The sequence below is a fragment of the Vanellus vanellus genome, assembly GCF_965231255.1.
Source record: "Vanellus vanellus genome assembly, chromosome: 3".
NCBI classification, from domain to species: Eukaryota; Metazoa; Chordata; class Aves; order Charadriiformes; family Charadriidae; genus Vanellus; species Vanellus vanellus.
In genome coordinates, this window is record NC_138907.1 from 43,519,724 (window position 1) to 43,546,984 (window position 27,261).

Consider the following 27,261-nt stretch of genomic DNA (forward strand, 5'->3'; position numbering starts at 1 on the left):
CTCATGCTCTCAGTGCCAACTTTAGATCCAATGTACATAAATCTGGATCCACTGATGTCAAGACAGTAAACTTCCATCAGGTTTAAATTTGTTCCACTCTCCTAATCTTCAGGATGAACCAAAGCAGGTTCTGTTGTAAAGTCAGTACACCTAGAAATAGAGTTGAGGAACGTCACTGGCATCACGTTACTCTATTAACATCAATGTACATATTTCCATGTGTTTTGAAAAGCAACAGCAGGGTTTGCTTTTTTTATTTTACATTAGGGATAGGTTTCTTTGCTTCTGCAAAAGGACTGTAAGATCACAGAAAATGGGTTCAAGTAAGGACTCATCTATTCCGTTGTCCAGATGGTGCCCCAGCCATATTTACCAGGTTCTTTTTTAATTTGTAATGCTATTACAAACCTCTCAGCAGGAGATTCTGCAACATTTCCTTTCCACACTTCATCATCTTTACAATAGAAAGTTTTTACCAGCCCAACCTCAGCTGCACTTGCTGTAATTCAAGCATATAAATTCTTTGCTTATGGCAAAAGAGTTTAATTTCTTCCTCTTTGTAGCTGTTTTTTCCATGTTAAAATACTTACTATGTCTTTCTCGTTGGCTTTTTGTTTGGTATGCTGAATAACCCCATTTCCCTCTTTGAGGGTTATTTTTTCCAAACTTCTGGCCCCTTTTGCTGTTTGGATACTGTCTCAGGTGTTCAGCACCCTTTTAAATGTGTGGGTTAAAGTTGGCCCTTGAAGTACAGTTGAGTAAAGCCAGAGGTTTACTTCATGTCTCGTGTCTTGCTTACACATCCAGTGAGATGCTTTGCTTTTTTCAGAATAAGTATCACTGTTGATATACGTCTAATTTATGAACCATGATTATCTGCATAGTCTTTTGCAGAACTTGCAGTCAGTTGGTCAGTTCCTTAACCTAAAATGTAATAAATTGTATTCATCTCTATTGAATAAAATCTGTTTCAAACTAATCTGAATATGATTTGAATAATGACCGACTGGTAACCACTCCTTTAATACTGCTTTTCCACCTACTGGCGTTCTTATCCACCATATGTTTCGACCTTGTCTTGGAGACTGCAGTGGGAAAAAGTGTCAGATATTGATGAAGATATATGCTATGTCCTTGCAATTCTTAAAGGTGAGTCAGTCTAATGATGGAGAGTACCCAATAAAGAGGGAGAATTTGATTTTTTGAAGTTTTGTCCTCTGTAGGCATTTCTTACAGTTGACTAGAAAGTTGTGGCTATCCTAGTAGGATTTGTGGTCTTCAAGCTCATACTCTCCAAAGCCAGGGGTAACTGATCTGAGAATGAACTGAATTTGGACTCTGTCCCAGCTACTGTATATAGTTACTACATGTGTGTATGAATAATGTCTTCTCAAACCACAAATATTATTGTACGTTTACTATTCATAATTATTTGGGGAACTGCTGGCACCATCACTTTAGACGAGTAAATTGCCTGTGACTGATTGCAACGAGTACTGTATATTCATAGCATATTATGTGATCGTCAAGTCACTCTGTAGGTGTTCATCGAGGAAGGCCCCAGTATTTCCTTTGCATTATCCCCGAACTATTGCCACTGTGCCGGTCTTTTACATGAATAAGGAGAAAACCTCCCAGTTTTGCTGTTCAGTGAACAAAGGGGTATGGGAGCCCTCAATGACACGAGCGGAAAGCTCAGCAGGTCTCACAAAAATATTCAGAGATCCCATTATGCTACATTCACCCAGCCCTGCTCCCAGATGGATGTCGTGTCGCCGCCATCTGCACCAGCTGTTCTTCCACACGCAAACCTTATTCCTGATTGGGGTTCTGTTTGCAGTGCTGTGCCTGCATCAAGGCGTCCTTTGCATGCACTGCTATTACTGATAAGAGACGCAGGAAGAGTTACAAATACAAGACACAGCAGAGAGGCAGGTAATCCAGGTTAACTTTTGGTATGCGTTAGCAGTGTAAGCCTGCCTTCAGTGGGAGACAATTATTTTGTCCTCAGGGAAGCTGTGTTTGGCCCTACCCACAGAGGGTATTTCCCACTGCTGTGGGAAATCTTTAGACTCGGTTGGCAATCAAACTTAGAAATCACAGTCAGAGAATACCTGTTTCAGCTTGATAAAGAAGCCTTTTTGCTTTTTTTTTCTTTTTGTGCTGCCAGTTCCTGGCATACTTAAAATGAATCCTGCAAGAGACATTTCTATTAATTAACTGATGATGAAAATATGAATCTTATTTAAGACAAGTCATTCGTTCAGTCATCCTTAGACCTCATCCGTTGATATGCCGTTTGGATATCAAGGTAAATATGCCTTTAAAATCAACTCCAAAAAATATTCAGCCACCGCAAATATTTTTACCTTTTCAAAAACAAGGTAACAATCATACTTGAAACACTAATAACCAATTTGGAAGCAGGCAGGAGCAAACTATAATTATAATGTGTAATTTACCATAATGCTAACAGACACTTCAGGAAGTGATGACAATCTGCTAGAGAGCATTTGGGAGTACATACAAATGCTAAAATCCACCTACAGTGTAGAGTCAGCAGGCTATAGTAGTTGTAATTTTCATGAACTCAAGGTGGTTTTGTAACACTGTCAAGCCTAGCAATTACAGAAATTATCATGACATTTTTGCTTATTTTTAACAGACATTTTTGAGAGCAATTATCAATACTCAGGTTATTTGAAGGAAAACCAACAATTTGAAAAGCAAAAAGAATGTTAGGAAATTTCAAGAAAAACACCACATTGACACTGTACTAATGCATAACACACCTTTCCGTTTTGGGGATTGCTTGCAATCCTGACTCCCATCTCAAAAAGAATATAATAGAATTACAAAAGTGTAAAGGAAGAACAACAAAGATGACCCAAGTTATGAAACAGTCTTCACACAGGGGGGTATTTAAAAGATGCCTGCATTTCAAAATGAAAAAAGATGAGTGCTAGGGATTTCTGCAGTCCTTGGTGCCACGAGGCAGGTGGATAGACAACAGGCAATGACTGCTCACCCCCTGTCACCAAGACACTGGCAGAGTCTGATTCTAAATAAACAAATGTAGATGTTTCTTTCACAGGGGTAAACTGAACTTTCTTGCCACAGAATATCAAGGATGTCAAGAGTCTGCATAGTTTCAAAAGTGATTACATAAATATATTATAAAAATTAAAAAAAAAAAAAAAAAGAAAAGAAAGAAAAAGAGGAAAACCATGGCTGTTAAACACAAGGATCTACTTCTGGCCCAGCATATTCCTAAACTGCAATTTGTCCTGTTCTGAGAGTCTTCTTTGATCATCTGTTATTCGCTGCTGTAAGAGAGGTCAAAGACAATTTAGATCTTAGCCACCATGCTGTTCTTCTCTTCTCATCCCCAGACAAGAGCCATCAGCCCCAGAATGCTCCTAGACCCTGCTCTGCACAGCGATGTTGATGTTGTCCTCACTATTTGATAGGAAGCCTGAGCTTAGTTTTATCTCCTCCCGTAGCAAGCAACGACTTTTCCTTTTCCTGCAGATATGTGACCTAAGAGAAGGTGTTTAGAGCCAGGTGGGAAAGATAGATCCACTGAAATCTGTGCTAAGAAATGCACAGAGTATAGCATCAGTCCTTAACAATTTGAAGGTTTTATTAAGCCCATGTCTGAGAATGGGCTTGGATGTATATGATGAAGTTGTGATGCAACAATTTGGGCCGGTCCTTATTGTGCAAATAGGTGCATGTAAAACTACAAACCCTGGTCAAGAGAGCTACACTGAGTTTTCTGATTTCATTGAAAGTGGCATAGTGTTGGGTTTTGGCTTTAAAAAAATAGGAAAACACGTGTATATAATATTCTGTATTCTTTTCCTCAGGTTTCTGGGTTTCATGTAAGATTGGCTTAAATTCTTAAGCCTCTCTCCACAGTCCTGCACAGAAGCTTTCAGAAATACGTACAAGAATTAAATTGAGATTCTCACATAGATATATGGGCTTGTTAGAGTGTCGTGAACGAGAAACAGAACTTGGAGTCTGATTGTATGAATTGAGAAGCTTTTAAATAAAAGGTTAGCCTGAAATGTGAGACATTTTATTTTACACTTACTCTTAGTGTTGATGTGTAGGGCATATACAGCACATCAGAAATATTCAGACCAAATGGCACGACATTCCTAATTTGCTGTGACAAGCTGTTTTTTTTTTATTTTCTTTTCTCTCTTTGGTTTTTTTTTTTTTTGAAATAAGCAATAATTTTAAAAATTTGAAGATAGTATAAAATTATTCTTTGGACAGGGAGAAAATATTTTTAGAACAGGTGTTACTTGTCATCTGTATATATATTCCACAGAATTCATCATAAAACCACGTAGCAAAAGTTCACATTTAAAAATGAGCAGTTGTTGACAATTAGGAAAATTTGACTCAAATTTCAAATCACAGGGAGAGCTGGTCCTCTAAATGCCTTTGATGGTGTGACACTAAATGCTTCTAGGTCACTTGGCACACAGCATTAAGAGGAAAGGGCTATTATTTCTTTTTGCATAACAGAGATTTCCTTAAGATTGTTTTTTCTGCTGGGTTAAAAGTTAATATTCATGTAGGAAAATTAACATTGGTTGAAAGTTTATACATTTAAATCAAATTTTACCTCTGTCCCTGATTTAAGGTCTGTGAATTCATTCTGGGCAGAGTGGCCCCTTCACCTTTTTACTTGCAAGGTGAGGTTTTATGCGATGGTAGATGGGGTTTTTTTGCATCACTTCCAGGGCACAAGGGTAAAATGGAAGAGTGACACGTGCATTCAAGTTGGCTACCAATTCAGATTTGCAAAAGTCTGATGAAAGAAGTGTTTCCCTGAATACTCTTGTCTCTTCATGAACCCTTTACTTGGTTTCTAGAGAATCAGCTGCTTTTTGTTTTGCTTCGGTTAGTGTCACTGTGAAAACACTGACATGAGGTTCTTCACTAGGAGTTTCCAGGTCACTGGCCACCTTCCGTGGAGATACTGTGCAGCTACTTGAGGGTTGCCTGCCAATGTCAAATAGATAGACGCATAAAGGGCCTTTGATGTTCAGTTTTATCCTGAACTAAATAGTAATTTATTATAACATAAGCAAAGACAAATACAGCAACCACTGGTAGAGCTGTATCTTGCCTAATATGTTAATGTAAGCATGGTTCCTGCCTACAGTAATGTATTAGCTGCCTGCTAGCAAAGGCAGCACAGAGACCTTTTTCAAAGCAGCTATTTAAGACCAGCTGCTACTTCCTATAAAACAGTGTCCAGTTCACTTAATGAGTCCAGACATCCATCTATCAGTGTGTCTTTATGTAAGCCTCCAATTGCTAAATCTAAAAGCAAGTCCTGTTTTGTTGTTCTTTGCGAGTGCTGCATGACGAGTTTGGGGACAGAAAGTCCTAAAGAGGAATATCTGAGCACCGGCAGTAGAATGTTTGTGGGTTGTTAACGGTACAGTCTTGATTAATTATTTCATTCTTCCCAAAGACTTTTCTTTGGCAGCACTCTGTAAGCATTATCTAGGATTTTAATCATTCTTCTGTTCATGCAATCATCTACTTGTGTAGTTATACGGCCTTCATCTGAGCTAGCATACTCACGAATCCATTAACACTAGCAAAGACTTGGGTTTGGCAAAGAGCGTAGGTATTTGCCTCAGTCCTCTTCGGGTAAGCAAACGGCATGGGTGCACACGTAATACCAGGCTCAGTTTCAGTGTTAGGATGAGGAGGAAGAAAGCCTATACGTTTCAAGGCTCAAGTCATGTATGCAAACCACTTTCACAGTTCATGGGTGGGTTAGCAAACAGTCCAAATACACTCGTGAAGCAGAGAATTCAAAATTTGTGAGGTGCAGGATGTGAGTGCTTCCACTGGCACACGATAGGGTTTATATTTCCTGACTGGATGCTGCAAACTTTTGAAATATGAAAACAAAGAACATCAACAAGACGTTTATGACATTTACTGAATGTATTGACCTTTTTTAGAAGTGGTTTTGAACAGGGAAGATGCTAACCCCATGAGAAATGGGTATTATCTCAATATTTAGATATGAAAATATTTCAAAATGAATTTTTGTATCCTGTCATTCAGTTGGGAAAATTTAGTTCAGTGGAACACCAGTCAGTCTGCTAACAGCAGATATTGTTAAGAACAGTTACAGAGTTGTCCTATAAAAGTACAGCGTCTCAAATATTTAGGTTGAAGGTGTGGAGGGGATTTTGAGCATTATTCTTTCGGATTAATTTGCTTATGTTTCATTTGAAGTGCAAATATTTTCCTTTATCTTAAAGCGCCACAGCTTTGGATGCTTACAGGATTCAGATGTGCTTTTTATGTTGTGTATTTCCATGTCTGCTTTTCAAAGACTACCAGTGCAGTTATGAATGCACATGTAGAGTCCAGCTTGTTTTCTTCTTCATCATGATGTGCAGTTTTGAACTTAAATAATATTGATGAGTTAAGCTATAAAACTTTTTAGAGAATCATCTTAGATTCATCTTAGGAAGTTACCTTATTTGATTTTTTTTAATTATCTTTTCACACTAGTATTAGATACAATTTTAATAATCATAATTGTTAAAGGAAATATGATGTTCTGAAAAAAGTTAAAGATATACCTTGACAAATATTCTTCATCTTGATGTGTAAAAGTCAGTAAAAGAGAAATAGCAAAATATGCTTGAGAGCATCAAAAGGCTTATTCTCATGTATTATACAGGTATGGAAAAAAGCAGAAGTACAAAACCAATAGAAAATTACATGAAAAATAGCTAAAGGTGATAATTCTCTATTTTGACCGACTTGCCATTTTCAATGTAGACATTGTAATGTGCAAGGTTTAATATATAGAGTCCTATGGGGAAGGAATAAGATTTCCCTTATTCAGTTTAAGTATGTGAGTCAGAAAGGCTTTCTTATTACAAAGAATACAATCTTTCAGGAGTATGCATTCTTATTTCTTTTTTTAAACAGAAGTTTTCTGGGTAATAAAAATGATGAAATCAGTACACACCATCCAGATACACGCTGGAGGAAGTCAGGAGTTCATAAGGCAGATAACATTATCATATTCTCATTGTCAGGGACACATAGCCAAGTTTATGGGATCGTTAACACTTAAGAAGGAGTTTATGTATTTCTTTTGAAACGTCTGTTTTCCAGAACCCTGAAAATATTTTGGGGAGTTATCCTGCTATTTGTGGGATGAAGAATACAGAACAGCTTTTAAATAAATAGAGGGTACCTTGAATCCACCTGTATGTACCTCCAGTCGTAATGTTAAATTATGTTTGTACGTCTTTGCTGTTTGCAATGCTGTCTCCTCTGGTCTACCACCTTTGTGATCAGCTTTTCTCTTTCAAGTGATTGCCCAGCATCTCCATCACACATGGAGAGAGCGTCTCCATGTTGCATATCAAACTGGAGCCTTAACATTACCACATCAAATACATTTCCTTTCTCAGTTCCTTTCAGTTATTGGTTTGGTCTTTCTCTACATTATTTAAATTCTTCTCCAGCACAGGTTTCCTACGGATTGGATCTCCCCTTCAAACTCCCCAGAACTAGGGCAGGCCATACTACAACTTTTTTTTATGTTTTTTATTTGCTCTTAATGACCTCTGAATTATCCATGTCCCCAGCTTTCTACCCTCCTAGGCTCCTTAGCAGCATGGCAGAAGCTTGCCCCACAGGAGCTTTTCTCTAGAGCATCTTCTGCCAGCTCCCTACGCCCTCCTATTAGAGCTGACCAACGAGCAAAGGTATTCCCGAACACAGAAAGCGGGCGTAATGGGGACCCATTCTTGGGGCTGACGGGTGACATGTTCTGTGTGGCTGAGATGCTGATTTCGGATGAAATTTATTAACAGTGAAAGGAATTCACTGTGTTTGCAGGCAGTGCTGATATCTAATATGTTGCTGATAGACTTGGTAGGCTAAGAGCTTTTGCACAGGGTGCTGCAGAAAGGTTGTTCTTATGTTCGCCAAACAGGAGAGCGTAGGGATGGGCTAACATTTTGTGACTGTCTTTGTAAACTGACTTTTGCAGACTACAGATTTCCTCAAATCTTTGCATGAGAGTAGCTGCTGCTCTTCATTACTTTCTACCATTGTGCTTCGTTTGATGTCTTTATCTTTCCTATCTTTATCTTCTTTCTAAATCTTAGTTCATATTCGCAACCTTCTGTGGCCACTAATAGTCATCTGCTCCTACAGTCTTTCCTCTTTGCCAAAACCTCCACTCTTTTGTTCTCTTTTGCTCTTCTATATCTTCCTGTGTTTTCCAATCTCAATTTGAAATACCTTTTCAGTAACTTTATATGATAAGCCAAAAAAACTGAAGTGTAATTCTCTAAAGCGTGAAACTTCATCTAAGTTATCTGCTTACATTTTAATTTTACAGGTATTAAAAACTTATTTTTAAAAATGGAAATGGCAAGAGATTTTAGTTTACTGTTTCTTGAATTCATAAGGTGCTATCATTACCCACTGCAACCCAATGGTGTCAGAAAAACCCACCCCCAGTAAAAAGCGCATTTTTCGTATTCCTTTAATGTGTGCTACACGCTGAAGTTTGGCTCAGTTTGCAGGTTTATTGGGCCAGGTGTACCTAACTCCAAAACATGCTTAACCTGGAGATCCTGTGGTCTGGGATGGCAGGTAGATGGAAAGTGTCATAAAAAAGGTAAACACAGCACAGCAAATTGAGTTTGCCTTCTCTGGTGGGAGAGAGACGTTCAGCTAAGGGCACATGAGCTGTACATCATTCTAAGAGGATTCATGTTTCATCTGGTTGCTTCCGCAGAGGTTTTGTGCCGTGTGGCTGACAACCTCTGCCAATTCACAGCTTTATCTCCTACCTCCGTATGAAAAAAGTCCTGAACTGTGATGAAATGGGCACACAACCCAAAATGTTACAAGTGAGTCAACAGTGGACTGTCATGTCTCCTTTAGCAAAGTTAGTGAATGATCACTTTGTTTGTTTGGATCATATTGTATTGTTTTTTTAAGACAAGAACAATCCTATCTTAGGATAGCGCAGATGTGGGTGGCTGCCTCTTTCTGACTCAGTCAATCTCTTCTTCTCCCACCAGCAGGCAGGAATATCTCAGCAGACTGCACTTTCCTGAAGCAGATGACAGACACCTGCTTACATGGCAGGGTAAACGGAAAACTTTTCTGCAAGAAACTTCTGAGAGAAAATAAAGGCGACCCAGAAATATTTAAAATGAGAATTGCCTCTAGCTCTTTTCTTTGTGCAGGTGAAGGAAGACCTGCATGTGTTCTTGGCGACATGACCACTGTGCTAATATTCTATGAATTGATTCACCGTTGTGGTTTGTATAGCAAGGAAGATAATGGTCAGCAGAGTTCCTGTGTTACTGTATCAGTGGGATGCCAGAGTCTTAGGGTAGCAAGTACTTAGGATTTGGCATTTTCGTGTTTTACAAAGGAGGACATATCTCTGTGTACCCGCGCTTTTGAAAGGTTCTCACAAAACCCTTGCTTTCCACCTACCTTTATGAATCTGTGGTTCAGCACCACAGGGACATAAAAAATCAATTTGGTGACTGTGGGAATCCTTACAGCCTTCATGTACTCTGATCTGCTCTCCACTATAAGCTCTAAAACTTGGTCCTTGAGGGACAATAAGGTAAATTTAATGTCTTATTCTGGGAGTGGTTGCGATAAATCATAGCGATGACAGCGTAATGCAAACAAACCATCTGTTTGCACTGCCTGGGCTATATATAAGGCTTGTCTGCACTCAGATCCCGTACTAATGGAAGAGTAGAAGAAGAAAATGGGATATGGCTGAAACGTAAATTAACTGTTCCCATGGATAAGGAGCTGCAGAAAGAAAGTGCCAAGACAAGCACACTGACAAAGTGCAAGAGAGTTGCTTCCATCGGTAAAGCCTGTTGCACTGTGGCTTTGCTCCATTCAGCAGCAGCCCAAACTTTGTTATGAAAGAAGGGTGAGGATGGAGACCCAGATTTGAATGATTATAGAAATTTCTGTAAACAAAGCTTTTGTTGATATTGGCTTTGGGTAAAAATTCTGAAAAAATGCTTATTCCTTTTGACTTTGATCTAAACAAACACTTATGATTGTTTCTTTTTTCTTTTTCCTTCTTTTTAATTTGTGTGGGAAGGCAATCTGCATTCAAAGCTCCAGTTCAAGATCATTTGAGATGCAGGTTTCCTTCTTATGCAGAATTAAATATACAATGTACCTTTTCTTACTGAACAAGTTTAGAGGCTGTGATAAGCAGATCTCCGAATTTCATTTAGGGGACAGTTACACATACAAGAGTAAAGAAGAAAAAATGAACTATTCTTTCTATGTAGCTACAACATGATTTTTTTTTAATCCAGCAAATGGAAATCCCACATAAGAGAGAGATGTTCTCCATCAGGGTTATATAACTTTTCCCCCTATTTATTGCCAAGTAGTCAAATCCAATGTGTAAGGTTGCTATCATATATCATTATCTTTCAGGTATTGATTTTTTGCTATAAAACGTTCTGGCAAGCCTTTGATGAAGTGCTTTTCAAAAAAAATGACAGTGGAGGAACTAGAGTTAAATGGGAAAATTTGTATTCTGCTTTAATTGTGATAAATTTAATGTGTTTTTTTTCTGAATATAACAATAGTAATTGAAAAATAAAGGACTTGTACATTATCCCTTTTATCTGCAACACATGCCACTTAGAAATGTATGTATACTACATTAAATTTGTATGGTTCAGTTCTTTAAAAGACATTTTTATTATCTAGTGGATTTTTTTTTTCCAGGACTTGTAATCTGTGTAATATAAAGGAAGAAACGTGAAAATGATGTGCCAGCTGATGGTTAATTAAAATAATAAGCAACCTTTTTTTTATTTTCAAAGGTAATAAACATTGAAAATAAAATATGATTATATGCATTTTTGAGAGTTAAGATATATGTAGAAGTTGGAGTTTGCATAGAATAATATAGTGCAAACTGCATAAAGATAAAAATGTAAGGACAGAATTTATGATCTATAGCAGTAACATAAGATTCTGTATGTCTAATTCCTCAAGAAAAATTAAAAGGGCTGAAAGGATTTTAAGCTTAAAAATATAATGAGGAAGCAGAAAAAAACGGTCTGTAACACTGGAAAACGTAACAACCACTTTCTTAGATCTACAAAAGTTCATATGTTCCAGGTATAAATAGCTAACAGTTGCCAAAGAAAGAATTCAGAATAAACAGTTCAGGTGTGGCAATTGCACTACAGAGGACCAGGATCTCAGGCTTTCCTAGAAAATTACAACCTGCTCAGAAAAATACATGTAATCTCTGATGGCATTCAGAAGCATCCTTTTGCTTTGTTAGGGATACACTAATACAATAGATATGCAGGTGTTTTTCTCAAAATTGCTTCCAAGTCGCAAATGTTCTTCTCATTGGTTCCACGGGGGAAATATTGTACAATCTGAAGCATCAAAATGTTAGAGTTGAGGAAACATCAGGCAGTTTATTACAAATTGCAGACCAGACCTCATAATATTTACTCCATAGAAAAGAAGAAATGCATGCAGCATTTTTCCGTAGTGCCACTTTGCACAATGCACATAAATGATCTAAATTAACGAGTAGTAACAGAGCGTTTTCTTGCCAGAGCTCCTCTGTTCCCCAGGCATGTTAGCTTGTATCCTGCCCCTTCATAGCGTCAAGTGTTTCAAGCGAAGACTACATGGGGAGCCCTGCAGTTTCTGCTGACTCTGGAGTATTTAAGCCCTTCGGGAAATGTTATTTTCCCCTTTTTTGATTCCCTCTTATTTGGGGATTTGGGGCTTGCCCACCGCCCAAAGTGGGGTGCTGAGCCCTCCAAATACTGCTAGGGAAGAAAGAAGCTCTGGCTCATGGAGACACCTCAGGTTGTTTATTTCTTTACCAATATAGATTATTGCCTTCTGAGGCAGGAAATGTTCCTGACACACAATTAGGAATAGCTCTGCTAAGACAGAAAACGGCGGTAGTAAAACCTGATAGCTGGCACACACAAGCCAATAGTCAGCTCTTTGTCAGGGTCACCCTGTTTGTCTTGATGTTGGGGGCTTGCTGGTGATAGGCGAAAGAGAGACCGACGCTGAAGAACATTTTAATGATGAATTTTCAGCTGTCAGCATTTTGCGGCTTCCCAGCTAGCTGCTAGGGCAAGCCAAGGAGCAGCAGGGTGCTTAACTCCTGCCTCTCCCTTTGACAGTCACACATCGTTTCCAGAAATGTACCTGGTACCCACCTGTGCAAGAGACATGGTTACAGCTGTTTGTCAGAAAAGGGTGGAGAAGCCCTCAGAGGGCATGCCAGCAGGCAGGCCTGGAGGCACTGCCAAGGGGACACGGAGTCTCTGCCCCCGCTTCTTCACAGGAGCCATGGTGGGGATCCTCCGAGGTCCCCTGCCATCCTCTCTCTGAGTCTGTCATACAGACATGCACCTTCATCCGTGACCAACAGAGAGGGGAGCTTTCCCTGGCACCCCTAGAGACTGGTGGCTGCGCAGGGGGTTGTCGTGCCATCGTGTTTTCCCGCTGCCTCTTGGGTCCCCCTCCTGCCCCTGCTTGGCTGGGCGTCCTCAGGTAGAAGGGACACTCATCTTCAGCACTGCCCAGATGGCCGCAGAGCTCATTGCAGCCTGATGGGGTATTTCCTTGAGAACTTGAGGAGCAAAGAGGAACAGGGATAGCCTGATATAAGAAAAAAAAACCCATCATTTTTAATGTCGTCATATTGCCGTTGTAGAAATCAACTACTTCTTCCCAAAGTAAGAAAGAAAGTGCTTTCAAATTACCCTTATAGTGTGGATGATAACAAATATATATGGTATTATGGTCTGTGAGATATATTGTGCTTATATTTAGTCTTATTCTCATGTAAACTGAAAGCCACATTGTAAAGTGACGTTACATCACTGATATTTTATTCATTTTTTTAGTATAGACACCTCTATGACAGTTTATTACAGATTATGCAGTAATCAGTGCTTAGGAGTCCTCCCACTGGATGTGGAAACATTTTTTAATTTGGTTTTTCAGTAGAAAAAAAGGAGTGATTATTTCTCACTGCAGGCAGACAACATACTAATGTTGAATTAAGCATCTTGTCAGATTAAGAAAAAAATTTTATAAGATTTACCGCTGAACTTACATGCAGCTAATCACGTTACCCTGTAGCTCTACAATATGGTATTGCCATTGCTAGCAAGCGGCCACAAGTGTTGTACTGAGCTTGCAAGGCCTCAGGCCCGAAGATTGTCATGTTTGCTCTGTCTGAACTTTTATTGACCTGCCAGCAGCTTTACTTTAATGTGGTTTAGCTGTAACAACATTTTTCCTAATTGCCAGTTGTCTACAGCTAATTTGTGTGCCTTTGTTCTGTCTTTGTATGCTACCACCATGATTTGGTGCCTCTACGGTAATGATGTCACACATAGAAACACAGGTTGGTGAGGTAGCAGCCTTGAATAGTGGAGGCACCAAATGCAGCTGAAAGGTGAGATGGGGCAGAGGCTGACACAAGAGGCCCCAAGGCTATGAACTGCTCAGCCGTGGTTGGTCAAAGAAATGCAGACCTAAGGGCTGGAAAAGAGAACAAAGAAATAGTGTCCAGCACAGAAAAAAGATATCATATGTAATAAATTTGGACATAACATAGAGCTGCAGACCAATGAAGAAAGAGCAAGGTATGAAAGCATGTCAGCAAACATATAAGAAAGATTCCAAAGGAGGTGAAACTGTCAACGTGGACAAGGTGTTCCTCCTGGTGAAGGACTCCAGATGCTGAGGGCTTGCCGTAGCACCCACCACCACTGGAGCAGGGAAAGGGAGAGCAAAACCCCAGGAAAAGGAGTAGAAACCAAGATGTGTGTGTATACCATTGCTAATTCTATTATTCTTTCTTTTTCCATAGCAATTAGATGTGCACAAAAAACAATTAGACTTTTTCAATTTCCATTATATGAGCAACAAACTCTTGATTTTATTTATATAAGGTGTGCTTCCTTTGTGCTCATAAATAAGATCTGAGTGTAGGCGTTGACTTCAGGGAATTTCCTCTCTTCGTTTCTCCTTCATATGTATTAAACTCGGTCATAAATAAGGTGTGTGGTATTATTTTCCATTCATCCTTAGTTTCCAGCATGACTATCTGGTCTGTAATATTTCACTGTGATTGAAGCTGATTACATTTAGCACCGGCTCCTCCACAGCCCAGCCATAGCTGCTAAATAATAAAAAGCACAAGAGTCATTTTACATTTACCGAGCATTAGCACTGACACCCCCAGGCGTTATCAGTCCCATTTGTGAGGTGCTACGCGAATATGAACAAACACTGCCCCAGCTCCGAGTTTACAGTTTCTGAATGGAGCCGTGTTTCGCATGAAATAATCCCATTTCACCAGACAAGTCAAGCTTATTTCTGGCTCCCAGTTACTATTGCAATAGTGTACCCTCTGGGCCTTAAGCGTTTGTGTTAGTCTGTCCTTCCCCACGTTTCTTATTTCAGCTGCTGCAATGACTGCCACCAGCTGATCCAGCCACGTAGCTATGACGTAGGCCACATCTTTGTTACTTGGATACAAATATCTCTTTTTTTCCTTTTTCTAAATATAGCTGCAGATAAAAATGACCAACCATTAGTGGACTGAATATTTAGCAATTTCAATGAAATTGATTGGAGCAAAGAAATCAGCTATATTTTCGTTCTCATGTAGCGTGTCCATGCTATCAGAGACGGAATGTGGATTGAATGCCTCTCTTGTAGATCACGCTGTATTTCCAATCACCCAAAGCATATGTGTTTGCCTTTAAAGAGGCAAATAAACCTAACAAAGTCATTGCATGCAGGATTAGAACCTATGATTCTGCAAAAGCGTAATTCTTTAAACTGTCTGCTGTCATCCCTAAAATTGCAGATTTGAAAGGGTCTATTGATTCTATGGCAGAACAATAGATGTCCTGTACTTAACTCCTTAATTGATTTTAATGATCCTGATGGACACCAGCCAAAGAGTTGGAACAAACTGTAAGGTCAAACCAAAGTATTCCTTTTGTGCATTTCCTCAATCAAATCTTCTTATGTTATAAATTAATTTGAAAAGGAAAAAGATCAATTATAGCACTTCATAATTAGGCACACATGCAGAAAAGCTAATGAGACGTATCTGAGATTTTTCCACGCTCCATGGAGGCTTGTAGTAGAAGAAACTGAATGATCTGTTTTGTCCCATATTGCACACAGAAATTCTCTCAGCAGTCAACGGAAATACACTCAAATCTATTACATGGGGGATTTGTTTTGGTCAGTGTATAATTGTATGTTTCATCTATGACTCAGTTTTAGGAAAAAAAAGAAACGTTATACTTTAAGCCAATTTTAGCATTTAAGAGTACAGAACACTAAAAGTTAACATTTTCTGGATAATCAGCTCATCTGCAAAATCTGTCTGTGGCTAGGTACACTTAGACCAACAAAAATGTGAGAACATTCAAATTATCATACCTCTGTTCCACTGTGGGATAGCTATCTCACTTTTTTCAAGCAGGTTGCTTTTCTCTCCTCTGCCCTTTTCCTTCTCTGTCCCACACCCTGCTCCTTTCCCATTTTCCCTCCTCCATTGTCAGTTCTGGTGTGAACCTCCGGGGAGAATGAATTTGAAGGAGTCAGAGCACCCCCTGTGTGTCTGGGGAGAAATTGCCACCCTGCATCGGTAGGGGTCTGTGGAGCACTGTGGAGGTCTCAGCAACCTTCTCCTGCTCGTGATGGAGATCTCTGCTCATGCATGGACACACTCTTGGCTTGAGTACAATACCATATTAATGACCTGTGTTTCAAGCGAAGTTCAGCGACAATATTTCTGCTTTGCTTTTCTCCCTTCCTCCCCGTTCCTCTGTCCCTTCCCATTAATTGTCCCTTTCTATTCCCTCCTTACCATGCTTTTATCAATAATTAAAATACTTATCGTGAAGTGCAAACACTGAAGTTAAGTCAAGAAGAACCTTTATGCCAATAGCGCCCGTTACTCTCCCTCATGAGTCACCTAGGTTCGGGCACCTTTTACCACATGCTAACAGACTTTGCAAGTAGGCTGTACACAGCACAGAGAGAGCGCGGCTGTTATTTCTTGGGTAACGCATGCAATAGATGGTCAGGACCAACACAGTGCCGGGCTAAGCGCTAATATGCTCCTCAGGCTGGACAAAACACTTCTGCAGGTAGCGCTCAGTCAGGGATGGACCACTGAGCCTTTGCCGCAGCCTGGAGCAGGCCGAGCCTCGGTCTTGCTAAGTTACCATCTAAAGGTTCTCTTTAACACCTTTTTCCCTTTTTTTTTTTTTTCTTTAATTTTTTTACCTCTTCATGTCAGGGGTCTTGAATCCTTGAGTTGCTAGATGGGACTTCTTACTTGCAGTTAGGTGGCTCTAGCTCTGGAACCTTCTCACACCTTACCCACTTCCCAGGTCCCACGGTGGTGCGGCACTGACATCAGATTTGAGTTAGAACGGCTGTACCCTTGGACCAACACACACCCCATGACTTGGCCGCCTTCTTATCTTATGTGACCTGCTTCCAAAAATTTGAAAGCCAAATTAAGTTTTAGGATTGATTCTTTTCTTCAGGACATTCATTGGTTTTGCACTTCCTGGAGGGAAGAGGCATCCCTTGGGAGGAGGCATAGGTGCTCAGGGAAGTACATATATGCCTTACCAGTTCATACTGGATCTTTGTGGCAGGCAGAATCCCTTCAAGAGCCATGCGTAGCACATCTGTGTTTTTGGGGACTGCATTGCTGCCTTTTGAGGGGGGAAGAACGCAGCAGCATATCCTGTTACACAAGAACCTGCAAACTATTTCAGTGAGGTCCTGTTGCTGGTGACCCCATCCGTGACCTGTAAAATCCTTTGAGGAGAAATCTTGTCATAACCACTTTTATTTATGTGGCAAGACACAGAATAAAAATTTAAGCACCAGATCCCAAGCTGACGTAACTCCAGAGGTTCGCTGGTGCTACAGCAATCTGTATCAGCCCAAAGCCCTAAATGTAATAAATTGAGTGCTTTAAAAATGGTTTCTTAACATTAGACGAAATGAATTGGCTGCATGACCTTGCTAACAAGAACAAAACTGGCTTGTTTTCTAGAAGGAAGTGCTTGTACTTCAGCAACAAATCTTGACCTTTTTCTCCAGCTCATTTTTTTGGTTTAACGATTTCAGAGCTATTGTTATTTTCACTTGCAACTGATTATAGAAAGTTTGAGGCTGTAAAAAAGTTAGCAAACTTTCATATTCTTATACTTCTCCTGCTTAAAACGAATCAACATAGTCCTGTGAGTTGACAACCACTTGCAAATGAGGTACTGGGGTTCAGCAGGTTAGAAAACTCATTTGTAGCAAACAAACATGCATCAGAATTTATACAACAGAAATTTTTGTGAACTGGGAAAAACATGTAATGGTTACAGAAAAGTGCTTGCAGTAAAAACAAAAACACAAGACATGGACATTTCTTTTTATATTAGATATCATAGATATAGTTATATTTTACGTTAGATTAATATATTAAGATCCTAAAATGTATGTAAGTAAGGACCAAGCGAAAAGTCCGGGTGACCAAGCTATGGCAATTAGCTAACATAAAGCTGCATAGTTCCAATTAAAAAATTAGTTCAGGGCTCGTACCTCAAAATAGTTTCTAGGAGTCCCAATTAATCTGATGATGAAAATGTTATAAGTCACACAGATAGGATATAGACGCAGTTCATAGAAGCTCATAAAATTTAGATTTTATATCAAGGCAAAATTAATGAGCACTGTTAAGGAAGGCCACTTTGGTGGTCAGTGAGGGCCTTTTACTCACAGGCGTTTGTTTCTTGCATTATTTTTAATTGCAGGAGTTATACTTTAACATCTGCCTTTTTTCTGAGAAGACACATTTATATCTTCGCTCTCACTTAGATGTGGGATTTCCTTTGCCATGCTGCTGGCAGGGACTCTGCCCACCCGGCCTGACCCCCACTCCAAACTCCTGTACAAAGGCCTCATGGAGGATAAGGACCTGATACGGCCCAAGCTGATGGGAGCTTTGGGGAATTTTACTTGCCCTAAGCATGTGAAAGCAAAGCTTCAGTTTTAAGTTGTGAAATTCAGAGATTCATGCAGATTATGGCACAGGATGCAAGTCTGTTTCCCAGAGTGCAGTGTTTGTACAGTTTTTGCACAGGAAAAAGTTAATCAGAATTTTTCATAGCAGGACAAAGAACAACAATTTTCAGTCTACATCCATTCTGGAAAATAGACAAAGAATTTTATCTGAAATTGTCCAAGAAATGTTACACTTGGGCAGCGCTACAGTATGGAAAAATTAACACAAATACTTAAAGTCCAGGTGAAATTAAGATGCACTTGAGCACTGAGTGTCATAGTGGGAAATACCTAAGAACCGCAACAAATGCCATGTGCCCTTACCTGATAAAAGATTTATATTGAGGCAAACCATTCAGGTGAGGTGAGTTTTCAAAACTTCTGGAGTTTGGGGCAGTTTTTTTACTAATTGTTTCTTTGGATTCTTGCAAATATTTTTATTTTGCTTTATACAGGGTACTTTCACAGAGAATGACATATCTTTAAAAAACTTCTATAATGCTTATGGAGATAAAGGAAGAGTTTTAAGCATTCATGCAAATGATTCTCATAGGTCAAGAAAGGTGTTCTTTCCAACAGTTCTGTACCACAAATGTCAGAGGTAGAGAATAAAAAGAAAGCTAAAAACCAGATAGAAAGAATGAAACGAGAACATGAAGATGATAAGTATATTCCTTGTTTCTAATCATATCTTTGGCACAGGATCTACTGCTAAATTATTGAAAAAAAGAGTAATGGAAGTTGGAAGGGACCTATGGGGGCCATCTGGTCCAAATCTCTGCTCAAAGCAGGGCCAAAGTAAAAATTAGGTGGGGATACTCATGTCCTTTTCCAGTTGTGTTTACAATCTCTGCAAAGTGGGAGATTCCAGAAAAATCTCTGGGCAAATAGTTTGACTAACACTGATAAATTATTTTTTTTCTTACATCTAATTGAAATGTTCTTTGCTGAAATACGTGCCTGCTGCCTCTCAGACTTTCAGGGTGCATCTCAAATAAACGTCTCTTTCCACTTTCTCTATTACTACTCATTAAGTAGTAGAAGAAAGCAAAAAGACTGTCCCCTCTCCCATCCCTTTTCCGCATTTACCAAACCACACTCTCTCAGCCTCTTCTCAAAAGCCATTTGTTTAAAAATATTTAAGACAGGATTGGGAAATGCCACAGGCAGTGCATGAAGATTGCATATCAGACTCCCAATTGGGTAAGGTAAATCAGACAGGTTTCTTACTTTTTCCCCACCTTTCAATAGTTTTTCATGCTTCTTCGCTACCCACATTACTTCTTCAGCATACTTTCAGAAAAATAATATCTCAGGAGAGAGGGTGATTGAAGAAAGCGTGTTCTAACAAGGAAAAAGGGGAGGCAAGAGACTACAGCAGAGCTTCTGTAGAGGTTTGCTGGGGATTCTAATCCAAAAACTCTGGCTGCCCCAGAGTCAAGTTCACATACCATTAGCTTTTGAATCATTACTTAACACATATCTTATCCTTAACCAAGTCTCTCCAAGCAGAAAGAAGCAAAGAATATTTTCAGGGAAAAAAAAGTAATTTAGTTCTTACCAGCCTGTTTTTAAAAACTGCTTCTCCAAAGGGCCGGAAGCAAAGCAAGGGGACAAAATGAACAACCTAATTAGCAAGCTGAATGCAGCACTTGTCTGGCACGGTATACTGCATACACTACTTGCTGGATGAGACATTCGCTTCAAGGCCTCTTATGCTGTTTAATGTGAGAGGCATGAATTGTCCTGGGAAGAGGGTATGGATCCAGACCCGCCCCCAGATAGAAATCGTGTTGACACAGACCGCAGTTTTCACCGTTTGGAGTAAATGGCCGCAGTTTTCACCATTTGGAGTAAATGGCCCTGGAAGAGTGCTGTTTAAAGGATAGCTGCCTACAACTATGAAAGGAAGAGGGACAACCACGAACCTGGAAATGCGAAGCTTGTAAAGGGAAATCTGGCCCAAGACAGCACTATTATACAAACTCCTTGGGAGGGCAAGTAAGTACACGTAGGAGTGCAATCAGGTATCAGGTTATGGGGTGGGTATTAAGCTATGGGGTGGAGGGTGCAGGGCTGTGCAGAGATTCACTGTTCTGCTGCTGACTAAATGCGTTTGACTAATTTTTGTCAGGAATAGAAATAAGTCCTTTACAGTAAAAATAAACTCAGACAGATCTAGATCATTCAAAAGGGAGCTTTGAAGCCTGCAAGGTGCACACTGCTTTATTTTGATAAAGTAACAAGACAGCAGTATGGCTAAGGTTTTATCCAGTTGGCCTGAGTCCACAGAGTGGAGGGTTAGTAGCCCCTGGCATGGGGATCATATGTGGGGACATCCATCAGTGCAAGTCCCAAGTTTGAACTTTCACTCCCTGCAGAGCGCTGAGAAGTCTTTATTTTTCTGCCACTATACTCACCACTTAATATCAGAACAGGCTGAAAACTTCACATCCTAAAAGGTCTAAGCAAAGCCTCAGGTCTAGAGTTTTGGAGACGTATAGTGGCCTTGATCTTTAGGGAGTATTTATGTTGAAGCTTGTTAATTATGTAACCACATGCATACGTATTTCCAGGGAAATCAAAAGGCATCCGTCAACATCATCTGAAACCCAAGACAGGGAACAAGATCTACCTATTATGAACAACAGTGGATTTAGAGTAAAAATGGTCACTTTTGAAGAAAGCGTATGGAACAGACTGGAATTATTCAGGCAAAGAGTATATAAAAATAGTGGAGCTACAGCAGTTCCTCAGGTACGCACCCTGGGGAAGTCATATGGCATTTGGCAACTTGAATTGGCTTATGCTGTAAATTATTCCCAGCATTAAAGCCTTTTGGTTTTACTACTACTCATTAGTTGGGTTTATTTTTGTATTCCGGTAAGGCCCTCAATGTGGTTATCATCTTGACTGTGATGTGTAAGAGAGTTTCAGTGCAAAGCATGAGTCCAACAGCAGCTTCCAGTCTGGCTCATGGCCAGTGAGATGTTAAGGACACGCCACGGATCAGTTCACCCCACAGCAATAGAAATGCAGATTTGACTGATATGATCAGGTTGTAGATGCCTGTTCTTCAGTTCCATCTGGTGTGAACCACCCAATTATGGTAGAGAATATTTCAACATTTGGCTCATCAGTACACTGCAGGTGGTGTCTCCTCATTTCCTGTCCTGTGCTAAAGCCCAACCTTGAAGGTCAGGTTCAGCTGATGTAGGCATTCTGTTTCTAGTACTACCTGTGCTTTTACCTGCATATAAAAATCAGGCGGAAGAAAGATATGAAATCATGTAGGTACACAAGATTGTTATTCCAGAGGTTGGTATTTAGAGAACTGAAATTTTCAATCAATTACAATACAAAAATTGTAAAAAAAAAAAAAAATGTGTGGGTTTTTTTCCTTTCAAAAAAGAACCCATTTATTTTTTAATACAGAATTGCAGTTTACTAAAAGAAACTCAGCATTAGTCCTTCTTATGCTCACTAGTTTTGTAATATTTAACAAATATGAAAGCAACACATGCAATATATCTTGTTCATACACAAACCCAGACAAGTTTTACAGTATACAGATGAGCCATTATTTATTATTCCTTATCAAATGTTAACTTCTGCTGAAATCTAAATTCTGTCTTCTGCTTGGAGCAAAGCTGTGTACCCAGTGAGTGGCAGGCTCACAACTTTTTAGTGCTACCTACATATTCATGCGGAAGTTGCTTTTGTTCCAAGTGTTCAAGGAGAATTCCTGGGAGCTGCAACCTCCTCTCCTTTTTGCTCCTCTACAAGCCATCTTCCTGGGGCCACCTAGGCAGGTTTGCTCCAGCTGTAACAATGCACACAGCTCCCAGCCCAATAACTGAAACAGAAATTCCAACAATTATGAAATAACCCTTCAAAATAATTTAATATTATTAATATCTAATGTATGCAGTCCACTAGGACTTAATGAGATTATAGAAAAAAAAATAAGAAAGGTTTTTCATAGATGCATAAAAGAAAAAGTTTGCAAAATATAACATAGATTGTTTACCCGATGAGGGTAACTAAATTAAATTACTGAAAAAATAAATGACATATCAAAATAAGACAGTAGAAATAACTTGCTAAGAGAAAAAATGTACTTAAAATGGAACATGTGCGAGTTACCTGATCCTTCTAGGCCATCAGGGAAGTTACCTAACATATCATCTACTGGACCACCAAGCAGCATTTTTAAAAGGCATGAAGAAAATTTATAATGATCCAGGGGATTTTAGAAAAGTAAATGCAGCACCAAAATTCAAAACCAGAAGTGGATTACTTAATGTATTTTATAGACGCCTCAAAAACAAAGGAGTAAATGTGCATAGACACATTGCACATCCATGCTTGTTTCTTATTAATAAAAGCCATAAACAGCAAGTTGTGAATATTTTTAGAAACTATTTTGCAGTAAACCACCATGTTATTGTTATATGAAATATTAACTAATTAAACAAGACATTGCAGATATAAAGTACTTGAAATAGTCAAGCTTTATGACAATATAGTTTGTTCATTCTCACTGTTCATACCGCCTTAAACAAGAAAGAATACATCTTCCTAAAGATTATATACTGAAAAGATAATAAAAGATGACCTATTGAGCTCTGGAGAGATACTATAGCTATAAATACTTCTTGTAATTTTAACGTGTCCATTATTGTTTTAAAAAAAGGGGGATCTTCTATAAGATTTATAAATTAATTTAAATTGAGAGTTTGTATTGGGTTTGCGTGGCAAGGTTTTGGTAGCGGGGCGACTACAGGTGTGGCTTTTGTGTGAAGTTGCTAGAAGCTTCCTCCATGTCCAACAGAGCCAATGCTAGCCGGCTCCAAGACGGACCTGCCGCTGGCCAAGGCTGAGCCCATCAGCAATGGTGGTAGCACCTCTGGGATAACATGTTTAAGCAGGGAAAAAAACCCTGCACAATTACAGCTGGAGAGAGGAGTGAGAGTATATGAGAGAAACAACTCCGCAGACACCAAGGGCAGTGAAGAAGGAGGGGCAGGAGGTGATCCAGGAGCCGGAGCAGAGATTCCCCTGCAGTTCGTGGTGAAGGCCATGGTAAGGCAGGCTGTCCCCCTGCAGCCCATGGAGGTTAACGGTGGAGCAGGTGTCTACCTGCGGTCATATAAAGGCATAGCTTTTGTTACACCTTGTTAGTGAAAAGCTACAAAAAATAGAACTATGGTGTTACCACTCAGTCCCAGTGTAAACGATAGCGCTTTCACGCTTCCAGAGTGCTCTGCATTGTAAGACATACATTAACTCCCATAAAGGCAAAAAGCATCACTGTCATTAGGGACAACTCTTATCCCCATTACTGAGCCAATTAAACAAACAAACAATATTTCTATAGAATCACAGGACAGATCTTTTGTATGCATTTAATTTTACTCTGAGTGCCAGCATCACAGCCGTCGTTGCATTTCTAGTAAATCCCTCTTGATATTCACAAACCCAAGATATTTTAATTCAAAAAATAGAATGTCTCAGTAGACAAAATCTTACAGATTTTCCCTTTTTTCAGATATCTCAAGTGCACTTTTTAAACCTCAAAATCTGACTATATAATTTTGCAAGTCTTTGAGACTGGAAGGACTAAAGAGAGTTTATAACATAACATTATAGTCATCTGTATAGTTAGGGTAACTACTAGGATAAAACAATGAAAAACTTGCATAATTAAAACCAAAACTTTAATAAAGATGATGGCATTCATCTGTGGTGTAATATTTCCTCAATTCCACCATGCTTATCAATGCCACATACACTGACAACTGGTCTGATACTCTAAGACACTAAGAATTTTGGTACCCAGGCATCCAAACCCTTCAGTTAGTGCATGATTTTAAGCAGGGCTAGCTCTCTGTAAATCAGCTGTGGATTCAACACTTACAGGATTGCGCTTCAGATTACTTTACCTCGTGTGACTATAAAGAAAGTTTCAGTCTTTTGCCTAACCCACTCAAGTAAGGGTTACTGAAAAGAGCCCACATCGTATCGATTGTTTTGGGGAGGTCAGTGTCCTACAGATTGCTAAGAAAACACCACTCAGTGGAAGAGATTACAAGAACATTCCAGTGTAGATTCACATTTTGTAGTCTCAATGTTCCCTGACGGTGAAGGCAAATGAAAGTAGACAAACAAGGATCCAGCACTCTCTTCCTTGAGCCTGTGTAACCATGACTCTAGCCACAATAAGTGGTGGGGCTTGCTTACACGTTGAAGCTGTTATGGAGTTGTGGCCTGCACCTTTGAGAGTCAATGGGCAGAACTCGTGCCCAAAGTGACCGGAGACAAGGAAAAGCCACTTCATAGACAACTCCCTGGGCCAGGGCACAGATGGCCTCGACAGCTGCCTGCATTATATCAGTTCATCCCTATTTGCCCTGTCAGCCTCTGTGTCAACCCTGAGATGCAGTGACACTTCAGTTGTCCTCTCTGAGAAACATCCCATCTCAGAGGTCCCCAGGGAGGCTTGCAAATGACCTCAGGAGGCCATATCTCACAATTTTCCTCAGCTAGTGGAATGGGACCATTTATTTTTTGTAATCATTGAGCTTTTAGGGTCCTTTATGTGACTCTGTCCTCTTTTCCCAATGCTTCTGACATTCACATAAGAAGGCCCTTCCTGACACTTGCAATCTCTGGACAATAAAGTTATCTGTGACGGGTCATTGACTGAGCAGAGCTTCACAAAGAGTAACTCGAGCCCAGTGAGGCTATCTTGGTAGTTAATCGCTCTTAATTACCCTTAATTGCTCTGCATTGCTCATGGAAGAAGCCAGAGATGGAGACCAGGCTGTGGTAGCTCTTGTGACCCTATTAGAAGTGGATGAGGTGAGCTGTGCTGGGGGTAGGACAGGGACCTCCGGGGCAGACATGAGGGCTACAGCGGGCTGCAGAAAAATTGTCCAGGCAAAACGAGAAATTGGGACAGGTCCCTTATTTCAGTCTTACACGCTTTCAAAGATATTTTCCTGTTCTCTAATCCCGGCTCTAAGGACAGTGATTTAGAGCAATAAGGTCTAAGTTCTCACTGTCCAAGCAATGTTTTCTGGCAAAGCTAATGTAGGTATATCCTGAATTACTGGACAAATTACCCCTAAAACACCCATTTTCAAAGCACCTAAGACTGACTTTCTGAATACATCAGCTAGTAAAAGTGCCAGTTTACACAAATACACGCTTATTTCTGAGATTACAGTGCAATACACACTTATACCACAGACAGCCTTATGTAGTATGCAAATGAGGCCTCTTTAATATGCAACGGATACTCTGGGCAACATTTGCCAAAAGAGAAAGCAGTAATGGTTATGTATTACTTACGATCAGTACTGGTGGATGACATTGTCTCCTTTTATATGTGTGTCATACAGTTATTGTTCTGGCAAAATTCCTCTTTGGAAACAATAAACCTCTTACATAAAGAAGGGGAAAGTGCACTTCCTATAGAGGTAATTGCTTTATAAAACTTGCTACTAATTAAATATTTACTTTGCTCTCTGAAAGACCACTTCATTGTAACTTTGAAAAATAGAAGCCACAACCAGTTATTCTGGTTGAAGAATTTTGTTTCCTGGTAAATAAAATTAAGATGTGCCAATAAAGTTGACACTGCGATTTGCTAGTGAACGAGAACTATGTAGTCAACTGTAACAGAAGAGATAAATATTGCTTTTATGTTCTGGAGAAGGATATTTTTTATCAGAGGCTAATCATGGAGGTAGCAACACTAAATTAGTTCATGAAATATGTGGATAAGCATAATATACAACCAGAAGTCTGTCCCAGATTCTTTTAGCCTGCTGAGATTTATTTATTTATCTGTTTATGCTTATTATGTGGAAGTTTGTGCTGCTACAGAGTTGAAGTGTCCCTAAAAATCTGCCAGAGTTAGAAGTAAGAGAAATGAAGCTCAAAGTGAAAGTACGAAATCACCACCTTCTTTTCAGGTTTTTAGGAGGGTTACACTAGAACTGTATTAAAAATTCATGTGGCCAGGGCTCATGGGCTGGCACTGAGACCAACAAGTACGAGACAGCCCATATCTCTCCTACGAAATGCCCTCTTCCTCCAGAACAGGGCAGCCACATCCAACCTCTGTCCCTGGCCCAAGCTGACAGGCAAGACTGCTCCAGGGACAGACAGGAGGACTGCTTGTTAGCCTGGGTCCACACCAGGCCAGGGACATCCCCACAGTTTGACAACATAGACTATTGATTCTCACTGTCCAAGCAATGTTCTCTGGCAAAGCTAATGTAGGTATATCCTGAATTACTGGACAAATTACCCCTAAAACACCCATTTTCAAAGCACCTAAGACTGACAGATAGAGACAGGTCATTAAATGCTTCACCTTTTCAGTGCGTCTTAAGTTTTATAAACACTGAGATTTTTCAGTCACTTCTCCTTGCAGCTTCCAAACAAATTTGAGATATTCTTTGCCTCTTAACCAGAACCCCCTGCATCAACCACATTCGCCAACAGAACATAAACATTCTCCTTTTGTTTTTCTTTTCCCATTCTTAATGGACCCTCAAAAGTCTAGGAGAAATGAGCCAGTGCAGGCAAAGGTGTGTAAAGCAGTACAGCATTCATGAAAATGAAAGGTGATCGCTTTCATAGACCAGGTATCCAAAAACTGGCCTAACTTAAAATTTTGGTAGGATACAGTTGTATGAAGAGCTAGGGAGCTACTGTTTTCCTGTGGTAAAAGCTTACATGCAGGGACAGGAGCTTTTTCCTGGTGCAAACGCAAAAACCTCAGCCCCAGACCCTGAGTGAAGGTTGTGAGGATGTGGTCTGCTGCCGCTGATTTTAACCAGAAATGTACCAGCAGCCTCCACAGAGCTGTGAAGCCTTATTGGTGTTCCCATCTTTTTTTTTGCTGGATGTCTTTACATATCTCCAAAACTTCAAAACTTTTGGGCCAAATGCAGTGAAGACCTGTTCATATGGATATTGTCCTAGTATGGATGTTGTCCTGGATATTGTCCTCCTTTCCTCCTGGCTCACAAGGCAAAAAATAAATAACATGGT